Source organism: Carassius carassius, chromosome 48 (genome assembly GCF_963082965.1).
Source record: "Carassius carassius chromosome 48, fCarCar2.1, whole genome shotgun sequence".
Classification (NCBI taxonomy): Eukaryota; Metazoa; Chordata; class Actinopteri; order Cypriniformes; family Cyprinidae; genus Carassius; species Carassius carassius.
In genome coordinates, this window is record NC_081802.1 from 12,699,610 (window position 1) to 12,722,399 (window position 22,790).

Sequence of the window (22,790 nt, forward strand, 5' to 3'; positions counted from 1 at the left end):
AAAGGGAACAACTTATAAAAAATTATAGTTGTTTATATATACAACCCGAATTCCGGAAAAGTTGGGACGTTTTTTAAATTTTAATAAAATGAAAACTAAAAGACTTTCAAATCACATGAGCCAATATTTTATTTACAATAGAACATAGATAACATAGCAAATGTTTAAACTGAGAAAGTTTACAATTTTATGCACAAAATGAGCTCATTTCTATTTTGATTTCTGCTACAGGTCTCAAAATAGTTGGGACGGGGCATGTTTACCATGGTGTAGCATCTCCTTTTCTTTTCAAAACAGTTTGAAGACGTCTGGGCATTGAGGCTATGAGTTGCTGGAGTTTTGCTGTTGGAATTTGGTCCCATTCTTGCCTTATATAGATTTCCAGCTGCTGAAGAGTTCGTGGTCGTCTTTGACGTATTTTTCGTTTAATGATGCGCCAAATGTTCTCTATAGGTGAAAGATCTGAACTGCAGGCAGGCCAGGTTAGCACCCGGACTCTTCTACGACGAAGCCATGCTGTTGTTATAGCTGCAGTATGTGGTTTTGCATTGTCCTGCTGAAATAAACAAGGCCTTCCCTGAAATAGACGTTGTTTGGAGGGAAGCATATGTTGCTCTAAAACCTTTATATACCTTTCAGCATTCACAGAGCCTTCCAAAACATGCAAGCTGCCCATACCGTATGCACTTATGCACCCCCATACCATCAGAGATGCTGGCTTTTGAACTGAACGCTGATAAAATGCTGGAAGGTCTCCCTCCTCTTTAGCCCGGAGGACACGGCGTCCGTGATTTCCAACAAGAATGTCAAATTTGGACTCGTCTGACCATAAAACACTATTCCACTTTGAAATAGTCCATTTTAAATGAGCCTTGGCCCACAGGACACGACGGCGCTTCTGGACCATGTTCAGATATGGCTTCCTTTTTGCATGATAGAGCTTTAGTTGGCATCTGCTGATGGCACGGCGGATTGTGTTTACCGGTTTCTGAAAGTATTCCTGGGCCCATTTAGTAATGTCATTGACACAATCATACCGATGAGTGATGCCGTGTCGTCTGAGAGCCCGAAGACCACGGGCATCCAATAAAGGTCTCCGGCCTTGTCCCTTACGCACAGAGATTTCTCCAGTTTCTCTGAATCTTTTGATGATGTTATGCACGGTAGATGATGAGATTTGCAAAGCCTTTGCAATTTGACGTTGAGGAACATTGTTTTTAAAGTTTTCCACAATTTTTTTACGCAGTCTTTCACAGATTGGAGAGCCTCTGCCCATCTTTACTTCTGAGAGACTCTGCTTCTCTAAGACAAAGCTTTTATAGCTAATCATGTTACAGACCTGATATCAATTAACTTAATTAATCACTAGATGTTCTCCCAGCTGAATCTTTTCAAAACTGCTTGCTTTTTTAGCCATTTGCTGCCCCCGTGCCAACTTTTTTGAGACCTGTAGCAGGCATTAAATTTTAAATGAGCTAATTAAGTGGATAAAAGTGTAAAATTTCTCAGTTTAAACATTTGCTATGTTATCTATGTTCTATTGTGAATAAAATATTGGCTCATGTGATTTGAAATTCCTTTAGTTTTCATTTTATTAAAATTTAAAAAACGTCCCAACTTTTCCGGAATTCGGGTTGTAATATAGATTATAAAATATATATATAATTTATACATTTTGAAAAAGAAGCACGAAAAGACAAATACAAAACAGATACAAATTAAACTATTTTTTCAGATACAGTAGGTATTTTTACAGTAGGTAGTACATTTATTTAACATCTTTTGTTGGTTAACACTAATGACATGGATAGGTACTTTATTAGGAATACTGGCCCTTTAAGACAGAAGGCATGCATATACTGACACAGTTTTCACCCACCTTTTTAAGTTCAACTGACTGTTTTACCGTGATATACTCTACACAATAGACATTTGGACTGCTGTGTGTGTATTTGAGCCCTGAGAATGATCGCATGCTGTATATCTGAACTGAATTAGTGGAGCGTGCGTGAGAGAGCACTTTTATTAGTGTGAATCTGCCTATCCTTTAAGTTAATTGACCAATTGTGGCTCACAGGAAAAACGGGACGTCTGGTCACCTTACCCCTTCGTGTGCTGAGGCCATTGTTTCAGATTGCTAGTTCGCATTTTGGTAGTCTATGTATCCACTGCAGCTGCCATACAGAGACTAGATATGCAAATGCCCCTTATCCGATTGCAATCCAATGACAGGGATGCACATTTTGAAGGACAAGACCGTATTTTATAGGATGTATTTTGAATGTCCAGTAGACCTCAAATAACATTATAGTCTCATCCCATCTTATTGATGAAGACGTGGCATAAATTTTGTCATTTTTTTTTCATCATCAGATATTAGTTTTAGCTTGTCAATGTCTCATCTTTGTCACAAATTTTTGTTAACGAATATTTTTGTTTTCGTCTTCGTTGACAAAATTAACACTGTTTGAATATTTTCGGTTATGAATCTATGGCTGACACAGCTGTGACCATAAGGAACTCTCTTCCATCACGTGGGGAAATGCTTAGCCATCAATGTGTTTCCACAAAAGCTGATTCTGAACTTTATTTACATCATTTATAACAACCAATCAGTAATTGTTTTACCAGCAAGTCTGTTTACTTTTCTGTTCCAGAGGGGATTATGAAGGTGTCAATCTGTTCATCGTTTGGTTTCTGGAGTTTGCTCATTTATTGTAGTTTGTTTGTTATTGCAAATGAAAATATCCACCAGGATCATGAGGATGATGCATGGACTGATCCATATGACATGATAAACTACGACCCAACGACAAAGTGCATGAGAAAACCAGCAATGGTAAAACATTAGTAAACCATCTGGAAGTTTATTAATAAACTGAATCAATAAGTGAAAGTGACTTGATGTGTGGCCAAGTATAGTGACCCATACTGTATTACAGTGATTAGAGGACACTTAAATCCCTCTGCTTTACATTTTTTTCCATCGTAAATAGACTCCATTCAAACTTTGCATTGTAAATTATACAAGGTATTTTACAGTAAATGTTATAGTTCAAATGAAATTTAAAGGCATAGTTTCTCCAAAATTGAAAATTCAGCCACTGTTTACTTTCCTTGTTCTAATACCATATGACCATACAACAGTGTCCTGATGCATTTGAGTGGATCAAGACACCAGAGAGTTTGCAGAAAGAGTTGAAGAATATTTAAATACAACTGTTTTTAGTAGACCTCTATACTAAAATGAAAGTCGCATGTTTTTTTGGACTTGGTACAATGGTAATTTCCATAGTAACTGGTAAAGTCCCGTATTGTACCATTCAGCACTACAGAATTACTGAAACTATATGTTGTATAATTATATCCATATTGTTATATTATATTATTGCTATCTCTTTTTTTGGTTTGATGAACAGAAAAAGAAGGAGACCACCACCTCTAAAAGTCTAGCATGTCTTCCAGTATTCAAGAGATTCCTTTCCAGGCTTCTTAAAGACACTTCAAAACTTCGCCTGGTATGTGACTGTGTTTTCACTCCAGGGAACTGATTCAACATGAATCTGCTGTACATTGGTTATGGTTTATCAACTTTTTTTGTAATCTTTAGCCTAATGATGGACAGACATCCAAGCATTATGACGCTGAGGTGAAGCTGTCAAAGCAGTCTCTGGTGGAGATCCAGAAGCTTTTGAATGAAGAGAACGACTGGACCACTGGAGCCATGGATGAGGCTCTCAGTCAAATTCTGCTCAGATTCAAACTCCACGACCACGAATCCTGGAAGTGGCGTTTTGAAGACACATTTTATGTAGATGCTGATACCGCCCTGAAGGTCAGTTCTTCTAAAAGCATTCAAAGATAATTTAAATAATTACATTCAAATCATATTAAAAAAACTGGCGTTTTCCAGCAATCTCAGAAATAATAATAATAATTTTGTTTTGTTTTACAGGTTGCTTTGATTGTTCTGATTGTCATAGCCATAATCAGAACTGAGGTCTGGTCTGTGGTCCCCTGGTTTGTCCAGTTCTGGAGAATGCTTGCTGTTTGCTTTTTTTATTAGCTTGATCTGGAACTGGTTGTCACGCTATCAGTCTCTGTTTTCCTGGGTGTCCACTAGTGAGCTCACTTCTCCTTAGGCACTATAATTCCTCTAGTCTGGTCCTGTCTTCACAGTAATTGCACTCCAATTAATTGCACCAGGTGCAGGCAATCTATAGTCATTAGTCTCCTTATAAATACCTGTCTTTCCCTGATGTTTGTATGGAGTCCTTACCCTTTGTGTCACCAATGTTCTCGTCTCCTGAGACTTACCCTTGCTATCTCGTCCTCCGAGTTCCCTGTCCGTTCCATTCGGTTCCCTCTTTTGTTTTGTTTGTCTCCTTGGACTGTTTGTTTTGGATTACCCTTTTTGTTAAATAAACGTACCTGCAATTGGATCTCTCCCTCTCCTTGTGTTTTCCTGGTGCACGATCGTCACAGAAGGACTCCATCCAAGAGATCCAGCGGTATGTCTGCTCCAATTTCCTCCCCAGCCATCAAGCGGGAGAGAAATGGTTTTGAGGGTACTCGCCAGGTTGTGTTCCGTGGAACCAGGGGAGGTCGCTCCGGAGTAAGCAGTCGAGAGGAGGTCCGGCAGCGATCTCCACTGTGGGCTCCCGTTGACCCGGGGTTCGGTTGGGAGCCGCCATTTCCCCATTATGAACAGAGAGGGGAGAGGAGATGCAAATCGGCTGAGCCAGCACCGCTGTGCAAGATGGCCGCCAGTCCAGTGCCGCTGCACAAAATGGCCGCCAACCCAGCGCCAAGGGGTAAGATGGACGCCAGCACAGCGCCAAAGCACAAAGTGGCCACCAGTCCAGCGCCACAATGCAGGATGGCCGCCAGCTCAGTGCCAACGCACAAGATGGCCGCCAGTCCAGCGCCACAGCACAAGATGGCTGCCAACCCAGCGCCAAGGGGGAAGATGGCCGCCAGTCCAGCGCCACAGCACAAGATGGCTGCCAACCCAGCGCCAGGAGGCAAGATGGACACCTGCATAGCGCCACAGCACAAAGTGGCCACCAGTCCAGCGCCACAGTGCAAGATGGCCGCCAGCTCAGCGCCAACGCCCAAGATGGCAGCAGAGATATTTTTGGATTATTTCTCCAGGCTGTCAAAAATCCTAGAGATTCCCAAGACTGTTCACGTCACGTCTGCGGAGCCAGCACCATTGCACAAGATAGCCGCCAGCCCGGAGCCACTGCAGAGGAAGGCAGTTACATTGGGCTTTCCTGAGTTGAGTCAGATTCCTGTTGACCTTCCAGAGTCGAGTCGGGTGCCCGTTGACTTTCAGAGTTGAGTCAGTTTCCGGTTGACCCTCCAGAGTCGAGTCAGATGTTCGTGGACCCTCCAGAGTCAGGGTTAGTCACCGTCGACCTTCCAGAGTCAGGGTTAGTTCCTGTTGACCTTCCAGAGTCGAGTCAAATTCCAGTTGACTGTCCAGAGTCAAGGCAGGCTGCTGTTGACCTTCCAGAGTGGAGTCAAGTGTCCATTGACTTTCCAGAGTTGAGTTGGGTTCCGGTTGACCCTCCAGAGTCAAGTCAGGTGTTCGTGGACCTTCCAGAGTCAGGGGTAGTCACCGTCGACCTTCCGGAGTCAGGGTTAGTCACCGTCGACCTTCCGGAGTCAGGGTTAATCACCGTTGACCTTCCGGAGTCAGGGTTAGTCACCATTGACCTTCCAGAGTCAGGGTTAGTCACCTTTGACCTTCCAGAGTCAGGATTAGCTACCATGGACTTTCCAGAGACAAGGCTAGTCACCATTGACCTTTCAGAGTCAAGTCAATTCACTGGTGATCTTCAAGGACAGAGTCAAGTCACTGGTGATCTTCAAGGACCGAGTCAAGTCACTGGTGATCTTCAAGGACAGAGTCAAGTCACTGGTGATCTTCAAGGACTGAGTCAAGTCACCTGGGATCTTCATGAACAAATGCAAGTCACCAATAATCTTCATGAGCAGAGTCAAGTCAGCACCGATCTTCTGGAATCCAGTAGAAACACCATAGTATTACCAGAGGTTCGTCCTCCCGTTGGTCTGGCCACATGGTTGTGGTGGTCTTCTGCTCCGCCCTGAGGGGCATCACGTGATGTCCTTCACGGACTTATGTTTTTGTGTTTTTCTTTTGTTTTTCTGTCTGTTTCCTCCTTTGGACCTGGCCCTCTGTCCCTCCCCCTGATCCTCCGCTGGTCCACCACCCTCCTGGACTCCTTGTTTTGTGTTACACTTCTCTTGTCTCTGTCTTCCCATTTTACCTGGTTGTCTTGTCTCTATTTCCCCATTTAACCTTGTTGGTTTGTCTCTGTTTCCACATTCTACCTGGTTCTCCTGTCTCTGTGTATTATGTTTTCTGGCCCTCCGTCCCTCCCCCTAGTCCTCCGCTGCTCCACCTCCCTCCTAGTTTCTTTATCTGTTGGTTTTCCCTTGGTTTCAGGTGGAGCATCTGGCAGCTGCTCCATGGGGGAGGGGGTAATGTCACGCTGTCAGTCTCTGTTTTCCTGGGTGTCCACTAGTGAGTTCACTTCTCCTTCGGCACTTCACCATAGGCACTATAATTTCTCTAGTCTGGTCCTGTCTTCACAGTAATTGCACTCCAATTAATTGCACCAGGTGCAGGCAATCTATTGTCATTAGTCTCCTTATAAATACCTGTCTTTCCCTGATGTTTGTATGGAGTCCTTACCCTTCGTGTCACCAATGTTCTCGTCTCCTGAGACTTACCCTTGCTATCTCGTCCTCCGAGTTCCCTGTCCGTTCCATCCGGTTCCCTCTTTTGTTTTGTTTGTCTCCTTGGACTGTTTTTTTTGGATTACCCTTTTTGTTAAATAAACGTACCTGCAATTGGATCTCTCCCTCTCCTTGTTTTCCTGGTGCACAATCGTCACACTGGTTCCATCTTTATATGGTAATTATTCTTGTGCTGTTGACTGTGCATGACGGTGAACCTTTGGTGAACACCATTTTTCTTGTGCCACCAACAAAGGTTTGTTTCTTTTAGTGTCCAACAACAGAAATTTTAACTTGACAAGAGAATAGTGGTTGACTGATAATGGATACTGACTGATTAGCTAGTCATTATACTATGATGAATTATTTGGTGTAAAATAATCTGAACCTAATTGCAAAAACAGTACAATAAACCATTTAGAAAATATGTAAAAAATCTAAACAAATAATAACCAAAAGTGAACATCAGAGATTTTTTTTCATTTTACAGAGATTAACTATTTCATTCAGCAAGAATGCATTAAAAATTATTTAAAAGTGACAGTAGAGACGTTTATATTAAAAGATCCCCATTTCACATAAGTGCTTTCAATCATGCAAAACATATATAACAGCAGTATGAAACAGCACAACTGTTTTCAAAACTGATAATAAGAAATTATTTTTTGAGCATTTCTAAAAGATCATGTGAAAATATTGAAAAAAGTGAAAGTGACATTCAGCCAAGTATGGTGACCCATACTCAGAATTCATGCTCTGCATTTAACCCATCCGAAGTGCACACACACAGAGCAGTGAACACACACACACACACTGTGAACACACACCCAGAGCAGTGGGCAGCCATTTATGCTGCAGCACCCGGGGAGCAGTGGGGGATTCGATGCCTTGCTCAAGGGCACCTAAGTCTTGGTATTGAGGGTGGAGAGAGAACTGTACATGCACTCCCCCCACCCACAATTCCTGCCGGCCTGAGACTCAAACTCACAACCTTTCGATTGCGAGTCAGACTCTCTAATCATTAGGCCACGGCTTCTTCACTTTCTTTTTTTTTTTGAATGAAAAATGAATGAAAGTGAATGAAAAATGCTGAAATTATGCTAAAAACAGTTATTTTAAATTAGTAATATCTCACTGATCTCACTGTCATTTATAGTTTTATTTTATGTTTGAGCAAATAAATACAACATGAGGTGAACATAAAAGATTTTCTTCAAAAAAAAAAAAAAAAAAAGTTTGAATGGTAGTGTTTTCCAAGACAAAAATATTAGCAGTAGATTAGTAGTCAGCATTTGTTGTAAATCTTAAGTTATATCATATTATATAAATTGTTTAGTTTTAATATTTCTTATATTGTTATTGTTCATCAGATATCTGATTGTTCCAAAAGCTGTTATGAGAGTTGTAACCAGAGGTGAAATGCATTAATAATAGATTTATGGGGTTTTATTCTAGGCTATCACGGTCACCATAACCAGTTTCATCACTGATCCCCTGAAGCAAATTGGGCAGGGAATCAGTGAGTTCCTCAGAGCCCTGCTGAAGGATCTACCGGTCACTCTCCAGTTACCTGTGCTGGTTATCATTGCACTCGCCATCCTTGTAAGAGCTGTGGACAGCAAACATACTGTAGGATCATTTATTTGTTATCATACTAAGGCATCTTCTCCTCTCAGGTGTTCATGTATGGAAGTGCTCAAGCAGCTATACATCAAGCAGTTCACTTTCCCCGGCTCGGTAGGCGAAGGGATCTGCCGCCTCCTGCTCTAGGACAGCGACAAGCTCCTCAACTAAGGGAGCATGAGGAAGCTTTGGGAGGGGGTGACGCTCCACAGTAAAACCATTCATGGGGTTCAAATCTAGGCCCTAGTCCAGCCCTGGTCTGAGATACTTAGGCCCTAGTCTGGCCTTGTCTGATGGTGACATTTTTGCCCCAAGCCCCCAAATTGGACAAAAGTGCCCCGGTACAATTAAACAAAATTGGGGGAAACCACCTGTATGAAGCAAAGTTAATTTAGAATTAGAGTAATTAACGGATACTAACTTGTCTATATGAATGCTATAATTCCAAATGAATGTCCAATAATATTAATTTAAAAATAAATGTTTCCTTTTTGGCGCCCTGACTGTGATGCCACCCAACATGCCTAATTCGCCTAGGCATGCACTGGCCCTGACCAAATGTTTGATGAATTTAGCCTTTTTCTAAGTGTGTGTGGAAGCCAAAGTGCGCTTAATGATACAGTAGTTCACTCAAAAATGAAAATTCTGTCATTGATTACTCTCCCTTGTGTCGTTCCAAACCCGTAAGGCCTTTGTTCATTTTTAGAACACAAATTAAAAAAATTCTGATTAAATCAGAGTGCTTTGTGACCCTGTATAGACAGCAAAGCAACTGAAATGTTTTATGGCCCAGAAAGGTAGTAAGGGCATCGTTAAAATAGTCCATGTGACATCAGTGGTTCAACCCTAATTTTATGAAGCGACCAGAATAATTTGTGTGCACAAAGAAAACAAAAATAACAAATTTATTTAATGATTTTTTTCTTCTCCGGGTCAGTCTCCGCCGCCATTCACAAGAGTATCAAGACGCATGCTTGTAAACAAGGTGCAGCGCTTCTGGATTCTATGTCATAACGTCTGTTCCCGCATCAGCTTTATCACATGCATCATATGCAACCCTTGGAGATGTCGGCATGATATAATTTTTTTCCTCAAGCAACTTACAATACGGCTTCCTTTTTGCTGATGCAGTTAAGAGTATTAAATCATTCAAAACTACAAATTTTGTCTACAACTGGAAATATAAACAAAAACGTTGTGCTTTTGTAAAATTTACAGAAAACTAACAGGATGTGCTTTCTGCTGTCTCGGTTTCCAACTGGAGCGCATCAAAAAAATCAGACAAAACAGAGTACAGGCTATGTGCCTCACAGACTTGAAATTTCTACTTTAAAATAAAACAATTCAAATAAAAAACAAATACTTTCTGATTATGTATTTCGTATGAAAGTTGTATCTCTCTGAAGGTGTATGCACTGTAGGCCTACTGCAGAGAAGGCAAATCAACATCGTAAGCTTTATCTTTGCAGTCAACACACTGACTTAGAAAAAGATTGTTTATTAATAAATAATAAACTACTAAATTAAAAGATGTGCTATGCTGGTGGAAACAACCCGAGACCATGCTACCGTGACTGTCAAGTCTCACACAATTTTTAGTGTCCCCCCAGCAGCAGCAGCGAGCGTGCAGGGTTCGAAATGAGGGGGGTTCCGGACCCTCCATAAGTCATTAGGGATCCCCCATAAGAATTAATTTTTGGATTTTGGGGGGTCCCTGACAAATATATTTGAACATTACAAATTATTGTGAAAATTATAGGTTTTAGTGACGTTTTGCATTTATAACAGTAATTTATTTATTTCCTAGTGCAAGGCAGCAATCAGGGCAGCTATTAGCCGAGTTAGTTCCTATAGCGTCACAGATTGTTGTAGTGCTCCCGCAGACAGGTAATAAACACGGCAAAATGAGACATCTGAATGAAAATCCTGTTAGTGCTTCAATTGTGTTTATATCTCCATAACTGCTTACAGTAAAATATTAGGAGTTCGAGTTCCTATATCAAAAGTTGCATTAACTACTGTAGACACCCAGTGTAATGATTAGAAGAGTACATTTCTCAACGTTTCTTGCTAGCTGTAACTTATGTGTTCCAAATGATCTGCCAGCTAACAGCAGACCTAGCAGCTAGACTAGTTATTCAAAGCTAGCTTAACAACCTACTTATCCGGTTATTGATTACGAAAGATAACCATGGGGGTAAAATGATGCCAAAACCCTTGAAAATGGACAGACTAAAAGTCACAAATAGATATTACAACTTGTAAACACAACACACTATCTACAAATAGATATAAAATCCGCAAACAAAATCTTTATGATCCACAAATGTAAAACAAGATCTACAAATAGATACACAGTCCTCAAACAAAGCATGATCTACAAAAAGATTAAAAATCCACAAATAAACACATCCAAATTCACAAATAGAAATCAGTGACTTGTACTTGAAAACCAGAATTTTAATGAATGCAAAGTAATTTGTCTGCACATGAGGGTCGTTATTAGTTTGTAGATTGTTTTGCATTTGTTTTCAGAATTTTGGCACAGCTGTTTCGCTGTTCTTTCCATTAAGAAATCTACAAGTGCCCTCCTTACAATTTGCTAACAAAAATGGTCTAACTTGCATTTTCAAACCACTGTAAATAGACATTCTTACACATTCTGTGCAAAGCTAAGCATGCAAGTGTTGAATCTGTGTATGCAGATCACAGGGCATTCACAGATCCCTCTTCACACGTCTAGAGATCTTTTTGGCACTATCTTTCCGCAGAGTGTGTGACTACGATCCACACGTGTAGTCAGCCAATCAGGGGTATTGCTTCAATGTGATGTCACGCCCCCTTAATTAGCCTTTTTCAGAATAAGAGCTGACAATTCTCAGATAGGTGGGCTGGGCTCATTGTCATTTACCGTTCCCGATGTCACAGCGCTGACAGTGCCTGCGGGCAGCACAGGGAGAGGACGGACAGACCGACGCTCACAGGATGTTGTAATAATCAAAACTCCATAATCATCGGAGGCGGGAACCGGCAGACAATCAACTGATATTTAATAATGACAAAATAAATACAAAACAGCGCGTCAGCCCCTCACGGACGACTGACGTGCACAAATAAAAATCAAAACACAAACTAAAACCCAGGCCTGGTCCTCTCTCGTCCTTCACTGTCGTCGCTCCTGTTTTATATCCTTCCATCTCCTCCGTGGGACTCAAGACCGGTGGATCGAACAGGTGTCGTTCATTTCCCAATCACTCCACCGGCCTCGCTCCGTTCCCACGTCCTTCGGCCCCGCCCCACTCGTCACAGATGGGTTGTCAGGTAAGCGGTCGCTCGACTAAGTAGCTGTGTGACATGTGACAATTAAAGAATAACTTTATTGCACCCCAGTACGTTAACGTTATACACTGTCATTAAAACTGCCCAGAAACCGGCTCACCAAGCCTGGCGTTAGCCAGTTAACCCCATAACTTGTCCAACTAACGTTAGCCTAATAATATCATTTACCTTTAGCTATAGGTGGCTATAACCAAACGTGTTTACAGCATAGAACAACAGCACATACAGTTAACGTTAGCAGTTCTTGCACACTTTGTGCCAACAGCAACAAAATAAACGTTCACTGAGGACGTATCGGCACTTTGTCCCTGTAGCATTTATGGCAAATATGTACGTTAAGTTAATGACACACTGAACATAGCATTAACGTTAACTAGAACAACCTCTCATAGTCATGCTGTCATTTAAGTTCTTATCAGTGCCTGACAATTCAGCTGGTTGACTGTATGTCAAGCTGATGGTACACGGGGCAACTTTTTAAGCGTTGTTGCTGGGCAGTCTTGCCGAGTGATTGTTGCTTGGGAACTTTCCCATTGAAAAAATACAATACATTGCTATCTGGATAATTTAGATCGGTCATGGGCCCTGTGTCTCATCCGGTTGACCGTTTATGGCAACATTGCCCAGAAACATTGCTCAAAAAGTTGCCCTGTGTATCATCACATTTACTCTTTATTGATCAACACAGAGCAAAGTAACAGGAGTAAACAACCTGCTAGTGTTTCGGAAAGTTATGTGCTCATGTCTCCCCTCTGTCTGCAGAATCCGGACTGGAGGTGGCCCAATCTGTTTCCAGACCTGCCAAACTGCTGTGTGTGTGTGTTTGTTTTTGTTTGTTTCTCTGTGCTGGAGTTCTTTTAAGAACTTGATGGCTTTATCCAGTTTTTTATTAAATTTGTTATGAATTTTAAACTTGTGTCTTTATTATATCCACACACAAAATAGCTATTTTTAGTCATCAAACATATTGTTTTTAATTGTATGGTGACGTTGCTGTCTTATGTCGATTCAGCCTCTTAAACCTCTCTGGTGCAATCTACTCCATATTTGAGGGCTTTTGCCATAGTGGTTTTTGATCAGGTTTATCGGATATATATTCCCCTCTGTAGTATTTTCACTAACAAAATAAAGGTTTTACAAATCTACAGAAATATAGAAACTACAGTTCGTAGTTACAGGCAAAACGGTCTTTTCCCTCATCTGTCACGTTGTTGCTCCCCATTGTTGTGCCACGCATGCTCATCACACACTGGCAACTACCGGATTACGTGATTATAATCCACATCGGATCGCGTTATGTCAAACACTCGCTGCTGACTGAAAGTGAGTTTTGAGCTCGTATGAGCTGGCTTCGGGCCAACGCGATGTCGGAGCATCTCCCGGCAGCGGGGAGTGAGATAGCAAGAAGAACGTTTTACAGTGCGTGTTCTCGCTCATGGCAAACAAATCCACTTCCGCCCTCCCTCCCAAATCATTTGATCTGATCCTGGGTGAAGCCTCCATCTCCTTGAGGAATTCCATTACTCGAAAGCATGCTCACTCCACGGTTCAAAGTACCGGGGATGTGCGACGCTCTTATCGAGATTAAGTGTCGGTCCGCCCACAACAGGAGACTCGCTGCCTGTTTGAATAGAGCTCTGGAGCGCACGCCGCCCTGGCGATTTATGTACGAGACCACAGACATGTTGTCAGTTTTTCCCTGAGTCTCCACTAGTGGTCTCACTTCCCCATAGGCACCTCACCGTAGGCACTACAATTCCCACATAGCCTTGTCCCTTCATCACAGTAATTGCACTCCTGTTAATTGCATTCAGGTGTCTTCACTTGATAGTCATTACCCTCCCTATATTATATGGTCTTTTTCTGTTTGTCTTCATGGAGTCCTTTCATTCTGTCACCCAGTTTCCTCGCCTTCCGAGTTTCCTCGTCTTCCGAGTTTCCTGTTCCAGTTCCTATTCCCGTTCCTGTTCCTTCCCTGTTTGTTTGTTGTTGGATGGATTTATGGTTTTGACCCTTGCTTGTTGGATTCTGATTTGGATTACCCATTAAATAAACCACACTGCGTTTGGATCTCTCATCTCCTGTGTTTCCCTGGGTTCCGATCGTAACAACCGCTTCCAATTCCAAACGGTTTATGTGCCACCTTCTCTGTGACTCCGATCACAGGCCTGAGGCAGGTACGCCCAGACGCACTGCTCCCCAGCCTGAAGTAGAATTTAATTTAAATTCTTTAAAAAAAATTGAATTTAATTTAAAATGTAATTTTCGCGCCCATGCATTTTATACTGCTCTTTGTGAAAAATAGTGTTTTAGCACTTACTCTGGAGTTCCTTTCAGGTAAACGTGTTGGTGTATTATGTAAAACTACACAAAAGAGGAGAACTCAATGGTATTGCAATCCACTAGGAAAAAATATGATCAATAACATATTGCAAAATATTTTTACATTAAGTTATGCAGTTTTTACCTTCACAAGTCAAAGCAATTGACTCAATATTTATCTGTTGAAATGACTGTACCAGCCATTTGGATTATAGACATACTTAATTTAGCGTAGCAACAAATTATTTACAGTGTAGCAAGATGATTTAAAACTAATTTCATGTAATTAAGGTGTTACTGGTCCCTGGCTTTAGGTCTAAGGAAGAGCTGCCCCCAGGGATGCCCTCTACAATGGGTCGGTTCTCATTTAGCCTAATGGCCAGCTCTTCTGCCGGGGTATAATGTGGGGGTACAGGACCACCACCTGTTTTTTCCTGCTCCGCCTTTTTCTTGATTGCTGATTATAAACAGGCAAACACATCATTTAAATTTTTTTGGTAACAGATACTAAACAGTAGAAGAAGATAGGATTACCAGTTTGAAGAATGTTCTTGTAATTCACTTTACCCATGTTCTAGTGGGTCCTGAGCTGGCTCTGACATTAAGCAATTATGAAATTATTAAAATAAGAATATATACTGTAATAATAAGTGATTTAACCATAACATGGAACACTTACGCATTTAATTTGTCTGCTACTTTTTGCCAGCCCTCTCTCCTGTGTTTTGCACTTTTACACTTTGAAGTGTTCCCTGGCGTTTTAATTATTTTTTCTAACTCAGCATACCCTTCCAGTAATAATTCTTGCTCTGCTGCTCTGCTCGTTCATCTTTGAAACACAGTTTAAGATATTTTAGCTTTAGTCCGAGAGATCTCCGTCCCTCCATTGAAGCTGTGTGTACGGTATACTGTCCATGTCCAGAAAGGTAAGAAAAACATCATCAAAGTAATCCATGTCCGCATTAATCCACAAATGACTTAAGCTGTTAACTTTTTTAACATGGCTGACACTCCCTCTGAACAGGGGTGTTCAGAGACCGTTGGAGGGGCAGGTGCTTTAGGGGCACAGGCTTTAAATGGCGCTGTTCAAAATATCAATACAGCAATATATTGTGATGCATTCCTTGCTGATTCGCGTATAGATATGGATGATTATGTATTGATACAGCAGCAAATGCTCTGATGCAGTTTTGAAAAAGAAACAATAGAAAAGAAGTTTAAAAGTTAAAAAAATATTTTATTTCCACCTAATAATAGCTCTGGGATAAGAAACTGAAATGTTTTAAATTGTCCCAACCTGATGGCTTTTTCTTCTCTGTTCTACAGAATAGTTAGGAGCAGCAGTTATAGTAAAAGATTATAGAAAACGCTCGTGCCTCTACATTTTCCTCTTTCTCATCAGCCTCTGTCTCCTGGCTTGCTGTTCCCTGCTCTCTTTCTGTCACTTGTGCCTCTACATTTCCCTCTTTTTCTTCCTCTATCTCCATCTCCTCATCTGATCTATTACTTTCCACTCTCTGTCCATCTAGTAACAAGGCTCAATTTACTATTTCAGCATTAATCTATTATTTTAACCATCACTACTACTCTTGCACCTAATCAATAAGTCCACCTTAAATATTGATACAAAACATTAAAAAACTGATACACTGGAATATAGTGATTAATATTATTATTACTGATGTAGTTGTTTAAATTGAACACCTTTGCAATGTAAACAAATGACAGGCTACATTTGTTATTCATATCCTTCACACTGCACTTTGATGTCAGGTCAGGTATATTATGCATGTTTTATTGACATTTATATTTTTACATTTATTTTCAGAGAGATATGATTTAGTTTACAGGCTAAAGTGGTCTTGCTGTTGTAAACACTGTTGCTATTGTGGAAAAAAATTTTTGCATCACATTTCAAATATAATTATATTTTAATTCATTTCTGAATTGTTTTTATTTTCATAATGATAATTCAGAGAATGAGAAAATCTGAATAAGCCTTACCAGTGTTGTGATAATTATTTTGAAGGCACTCTACGTGTTAAAAAATAAATAAGTACTTTAATATAATAATAGTTTAGTCCAGTGGTTCCCAACCTTTTTCAACTCGCGGCCCACACAACCACAAATTTTCAATTAATTTAATTAATTTTCAAAAAAATTAACTGACCCCGCTATTGTAGTACTCAGAAATAGATTGTTAACTGTATTAATTGAATGAAATAGGGCTGTGCGATATGGACAAAAAAAAAAAAAAACCTTTTGAGATTTCTTTGATAAAAGAAACCAAACCAATAAGAACTTTATCAAAAAGTTGTAACGTCTCTAGAACATATATAAGTCAAAATTATCCCTATAGTAGCCTAAAGATGTAACAAAATGTATAGACTTATGGCAAAAAAATAAATCACGTGTACAGGGACTTTTTTTTTTTTTTTTTGCCATGCATTGTTCATAGAGCTCATTAATTGTAGCGGTGCCTCAGGTGTTTGCAGTGTGAATACAGTATGTGTATGCGGTCAGCAGCGAGAGCACATAAATATAACGCGAAAGCACATTAAAATAATGCATGAGTGCAAATCTCTCAGTTCGCACGCAGATTTCCTTTGCGCTGTCACAAAACCAGACGTGCTTGCTCAGATACACGCTGCTTTGCGCGGAGAGAGTGTGCGCACTTAAAACGTGTCTTATCTCACTTAAACTGCGTCCTGTGCACTATCAACTCTCTCTATGGTCATGTGTTAGATATTAATTATTTTTGCACGTTTTTATTTCTAGCCTTTTACCGTGTGCAGTGTGAACGCTCTGATCCGTCAACATGGGCTCGGAAAAAAGGCGCATCACAGACAGTGTGTGAAGCTGGAGTTAGACATATGCCCAGTCTGTTCTGTTCTCACGCTAGGGGTGTTGCATTCTGATTGGATCGGATAGCATACCGCGGGAGGTCAGGGCCATGGAAAATCGTGCTAAAGGGATTTAGTAATCGCGCACACTCAAATCGTGTTTTTATGACGATTTCTTTTAATCGCACAGCCCTAGAATGGACTGGAAATAAACAGAAAATAATTGGCGGCCGCAATACCCACTAGGGGGCCGCGGACCACAGGCTGAAAACCACTGGTTTAGTCAAATAACATAAAAAAGACCAGATCCCTCGATGCCTGTGAAACTTTTCTCCCTCAATGTTACTTCTACACTACAGGCTACACACAGCAATATAAACAACATATCTGCATGTTCTCACATCAAATCGTTCTTGTAAAATGACAATAAGTAAATAAACATTAAAATCACTTCGCTGAGAATGAAACACCACTTACCAGGTTCCACGGTGTTGAAAATATACTCTGGCAATTACAAAATGCGCGTGCGGCGTGAGGAATCGTCCCGGTCGAATGAGGTCGTCGTCGTCAGATGAAAGGTCATCATGTGGGTCATTTTATTTACGGCTAAATTATTATTCATAAATTGTACTAATATTAAGATTGGGCGTGTTACAATTTTGTGTGAGAGAAAATGCCAGTTAATATGAACATTATTCAGATAAGACAAATCATTTATCCAGATTGCTTAAGTCTTGACCCAGAGTCTTCTAAAACATGGAGAGTGAACATTGCTTCATTTTTTGAGTTGTACTTTTATAGGTTTTTGAACCTAAACTATATAACCGAAATATTTAAACAATACTCTTAATTACTGTGTAATGGTTATGGTTTTGTTTGAAATACAGGCTTGTCGATATTGAGATCACTTTCTCGCTCAAAGGAATCAAATTGCAAACTGTTCGTTCTCATGAGCTCCCAGACATTTTTCTTGTGAAGGTAAGGTCCAGTTTCAGGCATAATAATCCATTTATACCAATTTTAACTTGTATTACTTGAATAAACCCAATTGAATTCTTTGCAGATTGTCTGCTTTGTTATTATAGTCTGTCTGAGCTCTGCAGTGCTCTGCACACGCTCTATTATACTCGCTCTGAGGTTACTTCAGGTGAACCTGCATTAAAGCCTGTCAGTATTACAGATACGTTAACATTTTTTAATTTCAATGTTCTGTCATAGTGACTCAATGTGAACTCATGCCATTCGGATCATTTTGTGCCCTGTCAGTGTTCTTCACATGTCACTTCCTCTCTCTGCAGAGGTTTTCTAGCTTCTGTCTTGGGAATTATAATCGGAAGTGTGTGAAGATGATCAGAGGGAGTTCTTGAAAGTGATCATCAGTGATGTTATGGCCATCACTGGATCGATACTAAAAATTGAAATACAGGCTAAGGTGCTTTTCTTTTGAAACTGTTTTATGAAATGTTTATGAATGGAAGCACAAGTTTGGCCTACATTCAAACGCTAATAAAGTTCCTTTCTCCTCTCAGAGCATGACCAACTATGATCATCAGCATCTTCCTGGGAACGTCAACTCTAATGGTCTGGGTGGGCGTCATAAGGTATCTGGGATACAATGTAAATGTAATGTACAATGTAAGAAAAAAATGCACAAAATCACATTCAGAACATGATGGTAAAATTTGTATAGCAAGTTTGCCAAAGTGAAGTACATCTGTTTTATTGACCACTAGTCATATTACAGTGTCAATTGCAATTGCCTAAATTAATTGTATTACAACACAGGTGCTTATCCTCACTATGCGAGCAGCATTACCAAAGGTCTTGTGCTTCTGCTGTTGCGCAGGGATGATCTATCTTGGCTACACATTCTGTGGATGAATTGAGATGTGTAGTATTTCTTATGTGCAATAGATGGCAGTATATGTTGACTTATATTTAAAGAGCCATCTATTGACCTAATATAATATAAAATTATATGGTCTCATGCATACTTTGTCCACGTCTTCTCCCATGCATTTACCATCTGTATGCGGGTCAGTTTGAAGGTCTGAGTCTAGAGTTTGAGCAAAAGATCACAATAATGGTGTGGCTGTACAGCCGAACTTATCTCTACTCGTTCATCTCCCTCTTCATCTACATGGTGCTCAGTCTCTTCATCGCCCTCATCACAGACGCTTACGAGACCGTCAAGGTACCATCAGCTCAACATACTGTGACTAGAACTTCTCCATGGTTTAGTGGTTAGCGCACATGTTTCAACACATTTCTCAGTCTTGTTACCTCTTTCTATCCTCTTATTTCCTAGCAACTTTTGACTATCCAAATAATAAAAAACAAATTAATAAGAAGGGCAAAAAGACTAATGGTAATATAATAAATACATTTAGTTATTTTTGAATTTAGAGGCCTTATTAGTTATACAATATAAGATCAAATGAGTGACTATGACTGTAAAAAAACTATTTATTTTCAAAATAGATTCAGAAATTAAACTGACATCAATTAGTCATGTTTTCAACCTCATTTTATTTTCTTATGCAACAAAACAAAACAACAACAATGAAAACGGTCTTCCCTGTAAGGCTTATATAACGCTTTATAACACAGTTTATTTTCCTTGTTAGGTAAATTTTTTTTTATCTTAGTCAAAACATCAGAGGAAAGGGAAAGTATTATTATTTTTTCATTCTTTTTTTATTGGTTTTTGTTTGTTTTTTTAGAAAGGGGTTGTTTTTTGTTTGAGGTTTTAGTTTTGTTTCATTCTGTTTTTTGTTTGGTTGTTTTTTTTTTTGTTTGGATGTAGTCTTTGTTTTGTTTTTTCTTTCTTTGTCTTTTGATTATTTTATTTATTTATTAAATTGAAGTGTGAGTCAGGACAACTTCAGAGTGAGTAAACAGTGGCATGATTTTCATTGCTGTATGAACCTTCCTTGTAGATTGATTACAATTCAGAACTATTAAAGCTGCACTACACACGCTTGTAGCGTTTCGTATCAACTTCTCAATTTTGTCTAGGGTAACCAAACTACAGGCTTCCCCATGACAGAGCTCCAGCGGTTTCTGATGGGACAGAAGGAGGGTTTCCCCCTCCAGGGGCAGGAGGGGGTCGGCGCAGAGTGTGGCGAAGCCGAGACTGTCTACCCTTCTGTTATGCTGTGTTGCTGTAAAAGGTACAGTATATAATCACAGACATCAGCTGCAGGGCAGCAGTGTTTCCTCCAGAGCTGAGGTCAGCCCACTATGGCATGAGAAATGGAATTAGTGGTGGGAGAGAAAGACGGACACACCCAGCAAAGTGCTGATTACAGAGAAATGTTCTCTTTAGGGAAAAAAATGGAGAAGGCTTCCCCTTGCCTTGCAGGAACGGTAAACAAACGAGAGTTTAGAAAAGAAAAAGTTGCCCCCATAATGATGCCCATTATTGTTTTTTTTTGTTTGTTTGCTTCCCTCTGGGGAATATTGCCAGAGCTTTTTGTCTTGTAAGTTTCTAGCTGTTTTGGGTTGCAATGCGAGATAACGTGAAACCGAAACTCTGAAAGGAGGGCTCATTGTTTGCCTGAGTGTCAGATGCGAGGGAAAGCCCGGCTATAATTTGATGCTGCGTCTAAATACTGTATCAGGTTAAAAGCCACTTATGCTGCACTGATTATATTATAACATGGATATTACAGTACTCTGGGATTAAATGGGTTTTATGAGAATCTTCCATCATCTCTTCAGATTAGAACTGGTGTTTCTTCTCTACAAGTGGACCATTAAATTTCATTATCTTTTTATCTGGAAGAAAGCAAAACTTGTTATTCCTGCCTGGTTGGCTGAGTGATTCAGTCTATACTGGCATCTTTTATCACCCCTGTAATAAATGGTCAAAGTTGTTCTTTAAAAATGATAACTAATGCATGTTTAAATAGAAATTGTATATGTATTATAAATGTAAAACTACACATTTATTGTTAAAATAGACCATTTTTATTTATTTGTTTGTTTATTTTTGAAGGTAGTATATGTTCACCAAGGCTGCACTTATATGATCAAAAATAAAGCCTAGACTAAAAACAGAATTGTATAAAAAAAAGTATTAAAACATTTTCTTATTTTTTTTAAACATTGTTCTTTTTGTAACATGTGTAAAATGTTTACTATCACATCTGATCAATTTAATAGAAAAATATTAATTGATTAATTAATTGTTTTAATTTTATTCTTGACCCCAAACTGTAAAATATTAATTACTGATCTAACCAAATTTTTCTTTACAAAAAAGTGTTACATGGATAGTATTTTAAGGGAACTTACCTAATTTGACTTGAAACTAACCTGCAGAGTTTTCAGGACTCTAAAAAACGAGTTTCTTTAGGAATCTTTAGTTTCACTTCCTTTGGAAACTGCAATCAAACACATTTATATAAAGGTTGAAAGCTGTGCAACCAAAATCTGCACTGATAAAACCATCAGGACTCAAAATTGTACTGTGAGGTGGTTCAAAGATGACAGAAACCATTTCAAAGACTGGTTTCAGGTCATCTATGTACAAATATATGAACTGGCATTTGAAAACATGCCAAATTTGTGTCCCTTTTACAGGGTTCCCAAAGATTACACCATCATTCTCATCAGTTGACCGTTGCGACTGATTCAGTGTTGACTCTACTGAAAACTGCAATGGATTTGCAGCTTAATAAGGGAGAGTTTGTGTGAACATTTACCACTCTATGTATACATGGTCCATGCACTACACAGGAAGCTAAATTTTCCTGTATACATGGCAATTTCATTAGGAACCGGTAAAACCTGCATTAGCAGACGGATACACGGCAAAATCATATTTGCCAAAGTGCACTAAAGTGCAATTAAGAGCAAACAATTAAGTGTTTTCAGGGTCAAATGACAGTCGCAGAAGATGTTTGATGCTTTCTGATGTGTTATCTGTAAAATTATCCCCGTCTAATGTTGGATAGAAGAGGAAATATCTTTTATGATATTATTTATGTTTCATCTGGATTGTCTGCTCATGTTGTACATTAGCGAAGTCGCTTTAAATTACACATTTGTGCTGATATTTATATAAGCCCTTTGCTATGTTAAGTCAAAGGTGTTTCGAAATATTTAAAAGATAAAGTCTCTTAATAGTGTGCTTCAAATATGAGAAGTGTCTAAGGAATGATTGTAATGTGCATATGCAACACTGGAGAATGCAACTGCCCACTCAGCTAAGGTAACTTTTGTCTTGGTGGAGATGATCACAGTTTATGATGTGAATCACAGCTCATTATCATCATCATCCCACAATTAACAGGGAAGGCAGACAAGTTCCTACGTGACTTTCTTAGTAAGCAAACAATCACTGGGAGAAAGACCTTGGGTGCGGGAATGAAAGATAATAAAAAAGAGTTTGTATTTGCAAACTAAAAGACGCCCTTTGTGTGTGTGTTTTTCCTTTTTGGGCAGGCAGGCGGACGGGTGGGGGTTTGGGTTAAAGCTTTGTTATTCAAAGTAGGCTTGTAAAATTAGATGGGTTTTAAAAGAGAGAGTTTTGCAAAAGGTGCTTTCTTGACCACAAAAACCAATTAAACCAGAAATGCTTGGTTTTAGAATGATGGTTTCACTTCTTCTTTCTATAAGGAATGAAATTCAATCTCAAACCAGACACAAAATCTGTAATTTACCTGCTCTGACACATACATCTATTATGTTTTTAATTATGTATTTATTTTATTTTATTGTCAGTCCTATTCAATGAAACTAAGCCCATTCCGACAGTTAAATATTTACATAGGCTTACATTTACAATCACAATGATGACATGCAGAGCAACTGCGCCAAAATAAAAACAAATCTCTTTATGAATATGGCTTGTTTCTCCTCTAAATAGCGTTCCTATCAATCTCCATA

The 22,790-nt window shown here is 39.5% G+C and overlaps 2 pseudogenes; both read left to right on the forward strand.

The window, feature by feature from the left end:
* The first annotated feature begins 2,487 nt into the window (after positions 1-2,487).
* On the forward strand, positions 2,488-8,689 carry LOC132131387 (chloride channel CLIC-like protein 1; annotated as a pseudogene).
* Positions 8,690-17,568: 8,879 nt separating this feature from the next.
* On the forward strand, positions 17,569-20,703 carry LOC132131388 (mucolipin-2-like; annotated as a pseudogene).
* The last annotated feature ends 2,087 nt before the right edge of the window (positions 20,704-22,790 follow it).